The 10214-nt window shown below is 38.7% G+C and overlaps 1 protein-coding gene across 1 annotated transcript in view; it reads left to right on the top strand.

Moving 5' to 3' along the window:
- The window catches only part of opn7d (opsin 7, group member d), a 57427-nt gene continuing 47213 nt past the window's right edge, over positions 1-10214 (top strand). The window contains exon 1 of the mRNA XM_016455073.1: positions 1-315. The gene's annotated coding sequence lies outside the window, so the exon portion shown is untranslated. The remainder of the gene's footprint in view (positions 316-10214) is intronic.

The following is a 10214-nucleotide window of genomic DNA, read 5'->3' as shown; positions in this document are numbered from 1 at the left end:
TGTGCAGGCTGAATGAGTGAGTCCAGCCCAATGCACACCACACCTCTGCAACTGTCTGTCCGAACTGTCCTTACTCCTGTGTGGATGCGTGTGTGAGTGTGAACGCACATTTCTCCATCAGTGTGTGTCTGTATGTGTGTCAGACGCTGGCTTGCTCCGCGCCGGGTCTCTCCGAGCTCCAGTGCTCTTTCTGCCTCAGTCTGAGGACGGACACATCTCGCCTCTCCTGCTGGAGTTTGGCCGCTGCTGCTTTTGCCCTGGAACACATTTGGCCTCCATGAGTGCAGCTGAGGAAATCCAGCCTCTCCCTGGAAGGTAAGACCAACCTGGAGTGTCACAGCAGCAGGGGATGTGTTACCTCATGCTTGTTTTACTGAAATCAGAGGCTTTTCCACTGGGACAAATTTCGGAATGCAACCTTCCAGAGTTTCCCTGATTCAGTTTATCTGCTTTGTTTGTTTTATGTGCAAAGTAAAAATAGTTCAGAATGTATGAGCGTGCATTGAATATTGCATACATTTGATAAAAATGCAGTAAAAACTGAAATATTATTACAATTAATTCATAGTTTAGTTTCCCTGATGCCATTTATCTGCTTCATTTGTTTTATGTGCAAAGCTAAAATAGACCAACATGTAAGATCTTACATATGAAATAGATTTGATCAAAAAAATACTGTGAACAGCAGCAATATTGTGAAATATTATTATGATTTAAAATAACTATTTTCTATTTGAATATATTCTAAAATGTAATTTATTTCTGTGATGCAAAGCTGAATTTTCAGCATCTTTACTCCAGTGTTATTATAAAGAGTGAGCATGTGAAATAATACTTGTCTCTGATTCAGAACTTTAAAAAATTATTTTGGTGTGGGACGTTACTTATAACAAGCATCCAAGGCATCGCAAAGCAATTAGGTTGTGCTTAATTCCGTAGATAAATGTTATAGCTTGTCTCGTTCATTTTTTTTGCTGCATGCGATGACTTGCACATGACATGTTCCTTCAGTCGGATGGACATTTTGGCATCTAGCCTGGACGTTGTGACACAAACAATGACAGGCTGACGTGCGTCACCATCTCCTATAACATTATACATGACTCTTATAGGAAAAGCAAATCTCCCCTGTCAAACGTCAGAAGACTAATTTGAAAGTAATTGGCTCGATTGGCTCTGCTGGAATGTACTGTCCTCCATTCATTGCTAAATATAGTTTGCAACGTTGCAACAGAGTCTTACTTTGAAATACAAGCAACATGCGAGTGTTCGTATGAGTTTACAAGTAATATAGCATTTCAAGCAATCTAATTTTACTGCATTACTAATCATTTTAAATGTAAATATTGGTGTCTTTTATATCATTTAGTTTTGAAACCCACTGAAACTATTACTGAATTATTACCAAAATTACCAAAATTAATTACTGTAAAAAATTGGTCACACTTTATTTTAAGGTCCACTTCGCGATATTAACAAACCATTAACTATGACGTTTGCCTCAATAAACTCCCAATTTGCTACTTATTATTAGTTAGTAAGGTAGTTGTTAAGTTTAGGTATTGGGTAGGATTAGGGATGCATAATATGATCATGCAGAATATGTGCTTTATAACTACTAGTACTAATAAACAGTCAATATGTTAATAATAGGCATGCTAATAAGCAACTAGTGAGAACTGGTCCCTATACTAAAGTGTTACCAAAAAATCTAATAAATTGCTGATTGTTTTTGGGATACATTTGTGGGTGTTTGATAAGTAAAATGGACATTGTTATATTATTATGTTAATTAAAAATGCTTTTCAGCATCAAGATTACTTCAAATGTATTTGAACGTACATGTAAATGTATATTTTAGATGATGTATTCACTCAAGTAGTTCTGTTGTGTGACTTTACAAAAACTACAACATTTTTTAAATATTTGTTCAAAAGATTATATTTGGTGAGATGTTTTGAAAGTCGGTAACACTTTACATTAGTTAACATTAGTTAACTACTTTAGTTAAAATGAACAATACTTCTACCGCATGTATTAATCTTAATTTGCTTGTTAACATTAGTTAATGCACTCTGAATTAACATGAACTAACAATGAACTGTATGTTCATTAACTAACATTAACAAAGATGAATAAATACTGTAATAAATGTATTGTTCATTGTTTGTTCATGTTAGAAAATACAACTAATGCAAACTTATTGCAAAGTGTTACCTGAAAGTCTATCTTCACCAATGCTGCATTTATTTAAAAAATGCATTAAAAACAGATAAAATTGATAAACAGATAAAATAACAGTAATATTGTGCAATATTATTAACATTTAAAATAACTGTGAATGTATTTTAAAATGTAATTTATTCCTGTGATCAAAGCTGAATTTTCAGCATCATTACTCCAGTCTTCAGTGTCACATGATCTTCAGAAATCATTCTAATATGCTGATTTGCTGCACAAGAAATATTTATTTGTTCTTAATATTGTTTTTTGTGGAAACCATGATCATTGTTTTTTTCAGAAAGTTCAGAAGAACTGCATAAAAAAAACTTTTGTAACATTATAGATGTCTTTACTGTAAATATACAATCTAAATATACGTCTGTAACAGAATTTATTGGCACTCGACTATAGCTGCTGTTGTTTCTGCAGTGTCATGTGACATCACAGTATGACACCATGAGCTTTATTACAAGGACGAGCCCTCTAGAGTAACCCGGGGCTGAGTGCCCTGCTCAAGGGCACAGTGCTGTTGACTTATAGCTCCCTTCTTGGGGGCATCGATCCAGAGACCTTCCAGTCTTCAGCCTTGAGGGTTAACCACTGGAACACACCACCCCTTTAGATGCTGCTGGGTGATCAAAATGTTCAAACTGCAAAAGATTCTGTCGTTCTCAGATGGGTTCATTTAGCCTTGACCACTGTCCACGGTTGATAAAAACTGGATGTAGTGGGCACTTTTCGATTTTCACCACACACATTGCATTACATTTTGGTTGAAAACCACTTTGTCTTATCTAACCACAAAATCTTTTCCTAAATGGGTCACTGTTATGCTTTTTGGCGAACTCCAGATGTATCTTCACATGATTATTTCTGAGTAATGTCCATTGTGCAATCCGCTCTGACTGCATTCACACAAACTGGTGACTCTTTATTCTGTTCTCTGCTACTGAACTTCTAAAAATAAAGGCTCAAAAAAGGGATTTTCCACAGTGATGCCATAGAAGAACCATTTTTAGTTCCCCAAAGAATCAGTTGTCAGTTCTTAAAAGATCCTTTTTTTTTTCTAGAACATTTTATAATAACCTAAATAACCTTTTTCCACTATAAAGACCCTTTTGTGCAATGGAAAGGTTCCACACTCTTAAAATCAGAAGGGGGTTTCTCCATGATGCCATAGAAGAACCATTTTGGGTTCCTCAAAGAACATTTTAGGGGAAGTTTATCTTAGTATAAGAACATTTTAAAAGTTTAAAGAACCTTTTTCTACTATCAAGAACCTTTTGTGTAATGGAAAGATTCCATGGATCTTAAAGGCTCTACATGGAACTATTGATTTAAATAAAGGACCTTTATTTTTAAGAGTGATTGGCAGGTTTCTTTCTGTGGTTTCTCTCAGAAGACTTCCTCTTGTTTGTGTTGAGCCATTTGAAGGACAAGCTCTTTAGACGGTGTCAAGATGATGTGATGTACGTAGCTACCGCTTCAGTATGGACCAATGAACACTTTGTGTTGACTGAAATTACAGTATTCACTGAAAATCACTGACTGAAATCCCATGCAAACCGAAATTTGTATATAGAAAGGTATATTTTCTATCATTCATTTTTAAGTGTACTGAAACCACAATATCCAGCTAAATATCAGTGTAGAATTTGAAATCATAGTAAAAACTGATAGCGTTAGAGATCGTATATATAAAAAAGGAGATACAACAGTAGAAAAGGCTGAAAACTGATCTCCAACAGCCAGATGACAGTTTCGGTTCACTGGTGTGTGGAGACGAGGAGAGCTCACTGTCCACTGACAAACACACAAACGGATGTCTCTGGGTGTTTATGGATGAAATACGATCTGTTCCTACAGGCAGTGTGTGGGCTTCTGATCATATACAGTACATTGCATAGATGTTTCTGATTTAAAACAACTGTGGGATTTTGGGGACAACTCACTAAGAGTTTGTCTGTTCGAGTTTGTCTGTTGTCTGTCATATTATAATGATCACTAAACTGCACAGTTTATACAGTATAGTTTATTTTTAATGTGAAGTAAAGCCTAATATGCTACGATAAACATCTAATCCACATTATGATACAGAAGCTGTGTTCCCATCAGGTTGCTAAAGTAATTTGTAGATCACAAAACAGAACAGTGGCTGCTTTACGTCTGGAGTGAGAGTGTGTCAGACAGGTCAGGCATGGCATAGTGACCAGAGAAACCTTTGAGGTGTTTTGTGATAACAATATTCTCACAAATTGTTCAGCTACAAGACTTGTTGATGCAAGGTCAAACAATTTTCCTAGATACATCTAGGAATTTATTCGGTAAATACAGTACTGCTGAAAAGTTTGGGGTTGGTAAGATTTTTTAAATATTTTTGAAAGAAGTCTCTTATGCTCATCAAGACTGAATTGATTTGATAAAAAAGACAGTAATACTGTGAAATATTATTACAATTTAAATGAACTGTTTTCTATTTGAATACAAATGACAATTTTTCTAGAGAAAAATTTATACTTGTGACCAAAGCTGAATTTTCAGCATCATTACGCAAGGAACGCAGAAACGTAAGGCGATTATGATCGGAAAACACCAAGATGGGCACTGAACCTCCACCCATATACACAAAGTGCTGTAGGCAAATCAATCTGCCAGACTAGAGCCATGTTGTTGAGCCGAAATTAGTTCATTAACATCAGAACCTTTCGAGGCAAGAGCCTTTGCACGCGTCACGTGGCTGAAAACACGTTAGGAAAATCAGAAGCATTTTTATCATCCTTTATGGCAAGTGAGGGGGTCATCCTGACAACAGGAGGTGGTGGAACATCATGCCAAACTTGTCCCACAGCCAAATTATTACCCAAGATGACATCCACTCCTTCCACCGGCAAAGAAGGACACAAGGCCATCACAACCTCACCTTGCACAAGATCTGAATACAGCTGGATTTTGTGCAAGGGCGCAGAGAAAGTCTGTAATCCAATTCCTCGAATTAAGACACTACTACCCACACTTGATTCAGAGGAAAAAGGTAATGTAGACTCTAATATAAACGATTCCAATGAACCTGTGTCCCGCAATATCTTAACAGGCACTTTAATAGAATCATTCACCAAGGAAACAAAACCGCTCGTGATGAAAGGACCATAGTCAGACGTCGTTAACGCAACAGAAGTCTGAGTTTCACATCGTTCGTTTTTCACCATTGTCGCAGATTTACTAATAAGAGAGTCGGCAGATGTATCAGAATGATGACACAATTTCCCAGAGGCTAAAGCTACAGACTTGGGAATGGATTTATTATACTCGCCTCGTAGTACCGGACACTCCCTCTTCCAATGTCCCTTTTCAAGGCAATAATTACACGTGGAACTCGGTTCTTTTTTTCGATTCTGATCTACTTCCGAATTAACAGATCGAATTACCATCATTATTGCCTCTGTGAGTTAAAACGAACTCATTCACAAGAACAGCTGCATCGGCTGCAGACTTCACTTTATGCTCATTTACGTAAGTGGCTACACGATCAGGAACTATGTTCTTAAATTGTTCCAACACCATTAGATCGCACAAACTCTCAAAAGTGTCCGCTCCCGCAGAAGCAGACCAACGATTGAAGTGACCCGTTAATTCCCTCGTGACTTCTATGTGGGTTTGTTTGCCCCTTTTCTCCAACCTCTAAAGCGCCATCTATAGGCTTCCGGAACCAGATCGTACGCCTAGAGCACCGCTTCTTTTTCAACGTGGTATAGGCCTACCTTTCTTTGAGAATTTGATAGGGCAATATAAGCCTCTTGTGCCTTGCCCACTAAAACACTGCAACAGGAAGGTGTGCTCCGCATCATTCCACACTCTTTCGTTACATTTCGGTACAAATTTGACCATATTTGCAATATTGGAGAACTGACTATTTAAACCTGGCTGATCATTTGGTACATTTTCAGAACCAACACCTGGCATTTTCCCCTCAGCAATCAATCTAAGACGTTCCATTTCTTGCGCTAATTTCAACTCTTCTAATTTGTGTTGAGCCCTAAACTTTTCAAACTCTCGCTCACGTTCTCGCCCTTTACTTTTTTCCTTTTCCCATTCCAATTGACGATCCAATGCACATTCCTTACTTCTAATTTCTAACAATTCTTTTTGCTGCTCAAACGTTAAGTTACAATTTCCCAAATCACTTCTTACCTCTGCCACAAGCGGAGTTGAAGCTCCTTTTGGTGCCACTACCTCCACATCAGATTGCGCATCCAAAGTCAAAACCATCCTTTCCACTAATTTTTCTTTAACAGCTTTACGAAGTTGTCTTAATTTAGCTGTTTTAGGTAAAGCCAATTCAATACCAAAATAATCACTCACATTACGCAACTGATCTTTTGTGAGACCATCAAGTTTTTTCTTCGTAGGAGCAGCTAAAAAATCCTCCAAATTATCCATTATAAATTTGTACGAATTCGACCAAAATAACTAGGAACTAATTATGTAAAATCGAGTCACCATGTCTTCCTGAGCTTGTGTTTGATTAACGGGATATTGGCAGAGGTTGCAAATCGTAAAGGATAATTAAAAAAAAAAGAGTTTTAAGAGCTACCCCATAAAATTAAATAAACAAACTGAACCCTAACCTCTTCGGTGCGCCCACATGCAGCTCAACTGCCACCACAAGCAGTATCCGACACACCAAACACAAAAAAACTAAAACAAAAAACTAAAATAACAAACAGCATTAATCGCTCTATACCTAACACGGACAACCGCACAATCCTAATTTCTTTCGATCAAACAAATGCAACACAATGCCATACTTACTCCGAGTCAAACAATCACAGCGAGCTCCAGCAAATCTATATTTGCTTACTTAATGTCTCCTCTCCAACACCAGAAAAAAAAATTACTTCCAAATTAAGAAAACATTACCCTTCCCCAAAGTAATATAAATTTGCATGGCTCTCCCCAAAACTTTGTAATCTACCCAATCAATAACGATCAAAAATACTGGACATACCTTCCAGTTACTCAAGGACGAGCCCCCAAATGTTACAAACTACCAGGTTCTGGGCAGTGTAACATAAATGGGGAGGCCACACGCAAAGTAAATTAACTCAAAATAAACATTTATTGAAGTATGTTATTCCAAATGTAGCCTGAGCTGTGTTGTGTGTAAAGGTGCAGTCACATTTAATATTGCTGGGGAGTTTCACGTGAGGGCAAAAAAGTCCCACACACCAATTTTGCTCATGTTCAAGATGAATGTGAATTCAATGCGCTGACCAGCAGAGAGCTGCTTGGTTTGAAAGTTTCTTCTGTGTGTGCTGTGCTTCATACATCGCTGCTGACAGTGGACCTTTTTGTGACTGCATCTTAACGGTTATGGAGTTTCTGCCTAGGAACTCTAGAAATACATCTCCATGAGGCCAGCAAACACTTTCAATTATACAGTATCATGATTTAACTACTGTTAATGTCCTATGATTGTGATTCATTGCAACTGCAACTGCATTTTCCCTTTCAGAAATTCCAATGAAGATAAAAGGTCCATGAACAAAGACAGGATTTACTAAGTGAGGGCCCCAGGCTGAACAGTTCTGCTTGAGTGTGTTCATCTTTACTGCACCTCCAGGCTTGATTTGGTAAGATCAGGAGATTGCAGGGTTCAGAGACCTGTAGATATCCAAACAGAGCACAGGTTACTTAAGGAACAGACCTAAAAGGCATTACTTTGAGCTCAGAAAATACAGTACATCAGTACGCAGTCACCCTCATGCTGCTCCAAACACTGTTTACTTAAATGGAACACAAAATGAAATGATTAGCAGAATTTTCAAGCTGCTCAGTACAATTCAGTTCAACTCAGTTGTTTATGGGAGCACATTAACCAATGATGCAACAGAGGGGAGGTTTTATCAGGAAGTTTTCAGGAAATTTGTATGCACTTTGTCCAGGGTTAGAAATTATCTTTTCCATTAACCCGTTTAATCCCAAATTTTTTCCAGACATGAAAATATCCAGATGATGTGTCATTAGAAACTCTTTGAAATAATCAATAATTATTCTTTTTTTACATTTCTTTTAGAAAAGTGTGTGAAAATTGTGTTTTAGGGTCGGTCACAATTGTGACCGGTGAGTTAATGTGTATACTGAATTAACATATTATAGAAGTTTTGATGACTGCAGAAATATCTCAGCCCAGCTATTTTAAACTGTTTAATCACATTCTAGGGTTACTATTATGCATAAAAAACGTCTCGGTTACGTATGGTAACCCTCGTTCCCTGGCAGGCCGGTGTAACTTGGACCCGGAAAGTGCCGCGTTGCCACGCCCACCTCGGGACTCGGCCATGGAACCAGTGCTGCAGCGGTCTCATATGGAGCAGCCCCGGCGGCGTGACTGCCGCCGTAGCTGCCATATGCCCCAGGAGCCTCTGAAACGGTTTCAGTGGGACCGACATCCTGCTCTTGAACGTTTTCAAGCAGTTCAACACCGACTGAGCACGTTACTTCTTGCACAGTTGAGGCGTGCTGTCTGTTGAGAGAGGAGGGTGAGTGTGATACGGCTCTGGATCGTCCACAACCCCCCGTCCCCTCTGGGGACCCAGAGATAGAAAAATGTGCTCTTTTGCCGAGTATTCCGCAGTGGCGGAAAAAAAGGATCAGCGGCAGCTGGATGCAATAATCGCATGCCAATGTGCATTGGCTCGTTTAGTTTACACTCGAAGTAGATTGGTCTCTCTAAGCGAGATCCCAATTCGTCGGACATCTGACGTGACGTCGAGAGTGACCGACTGAAAGGGAACCCTTATACAACACTGATAGGAATACTGAGATAAAAAATAAAAAATATCAATATATTTCAAAATGGTTACTTTCATTGTAACATTTTAGTGCAGCCTTCACTAACAACTGCAATTGGATTTATATGTATACCTAAATTCACTGCACTGGTCACAATTGTGACCATCAATATCTTTACTCATTCTATGACCACACTCAACAAAACTTCATATAATACTTTGTCATATCTTTATGTTAACATAGTTTACGAGCCTTTTGTTCTGGAGCTTTGATGCAGTCATCATCTTCTCATGGTGCAAACAGGAAATAAAATGCTCTGGTCATGTGACTATTTGCACTAATCATGTGACACTGCACATATTGAGACCCTTTATTTTTTCCAAATTTGCAGGAAATTCACTAAAACATCAGTCAGTAAGATTTTTAGAGCTTTCTAAATGTAAACCTTATTAGCGGTCACTATTGTGACCAGTGGGATTAAATGGCCAATATTTGCCCCCTGCAAGCGATTTTATCCCTGTAAGAGCAGTTTTTATAATGACATTTTCCCTGCCACTGATGGAATTTTCCAGCAATCCATGTTTGTACTGTTATATGGTAGGAAGTAGGGCTGCACGATATATCGTTTCAGCATCGATATCGCGATCACGCACCCGCGATAGTCACATGGCAGGATGTGCGATGTTTAGTATAGGCTACTGATCGTTATATTTATACTGATTGTTTTCTTTGCTCACACACAGACACGGTGTCTACACCGGACGCGACAGCTGTACAGAGATATCCATTTTAAATACATTTAGTAGCAGAGCTACTGCAGGCGATGCGATTTTCAGTGCTGGAAATCCATTTATCCTTTGTTGAAACTTCCGCGTCGTCGTGGAGAGAGCAGGTCACGGTTGCTTAGCAACGGCAGATGCAACGAAAGCACAAGCTCCCGAGCGCTTTGGAAAGAAGGAGAAAGCGGCGCGACTGGCGTTTTCCCAAGGGTTTTTTTAGGCGCGACATGTGAACGGCCCCAAAGTCTGTCTACACTGGACGCGACAAAGCGACCGTTGCATATCATTTGAACTTTGTGTCAGTACGTCATAAAGAGAATGGGGCATCAGTTTACTGTCTGGGATTTGTCTTGTCGCTCCGCATCCGGTGTAGACAGACAGCATCACTGATTATAATGGGTTCTATTGTATTTTGTCGCG

This window comes from Sinocyclocheilus anshuiensis, unplaced genomic scaffold, assembly GCF_001515605.1.
Source record: "Sinocyclocheilus anshuiensis isolate Anshui unplaced genomic scaffold, SAMN03320099.WGS_v1.1 scaffold449, whole genome shotgun sequence".
Taxonomy (NCBI): Eukaryota; Metazoa; Chordata; class Actinopteri; order Cypriniformes; family Cyprinidae; genus Sinocyclocheilus; species Sinocyclocheilus anshuiensis.
The sequence above is the reverse complement of the archived record's forward strand: the minus strand, read 5'-3'. Positions and strand labels throughout refer to the sequence as shown.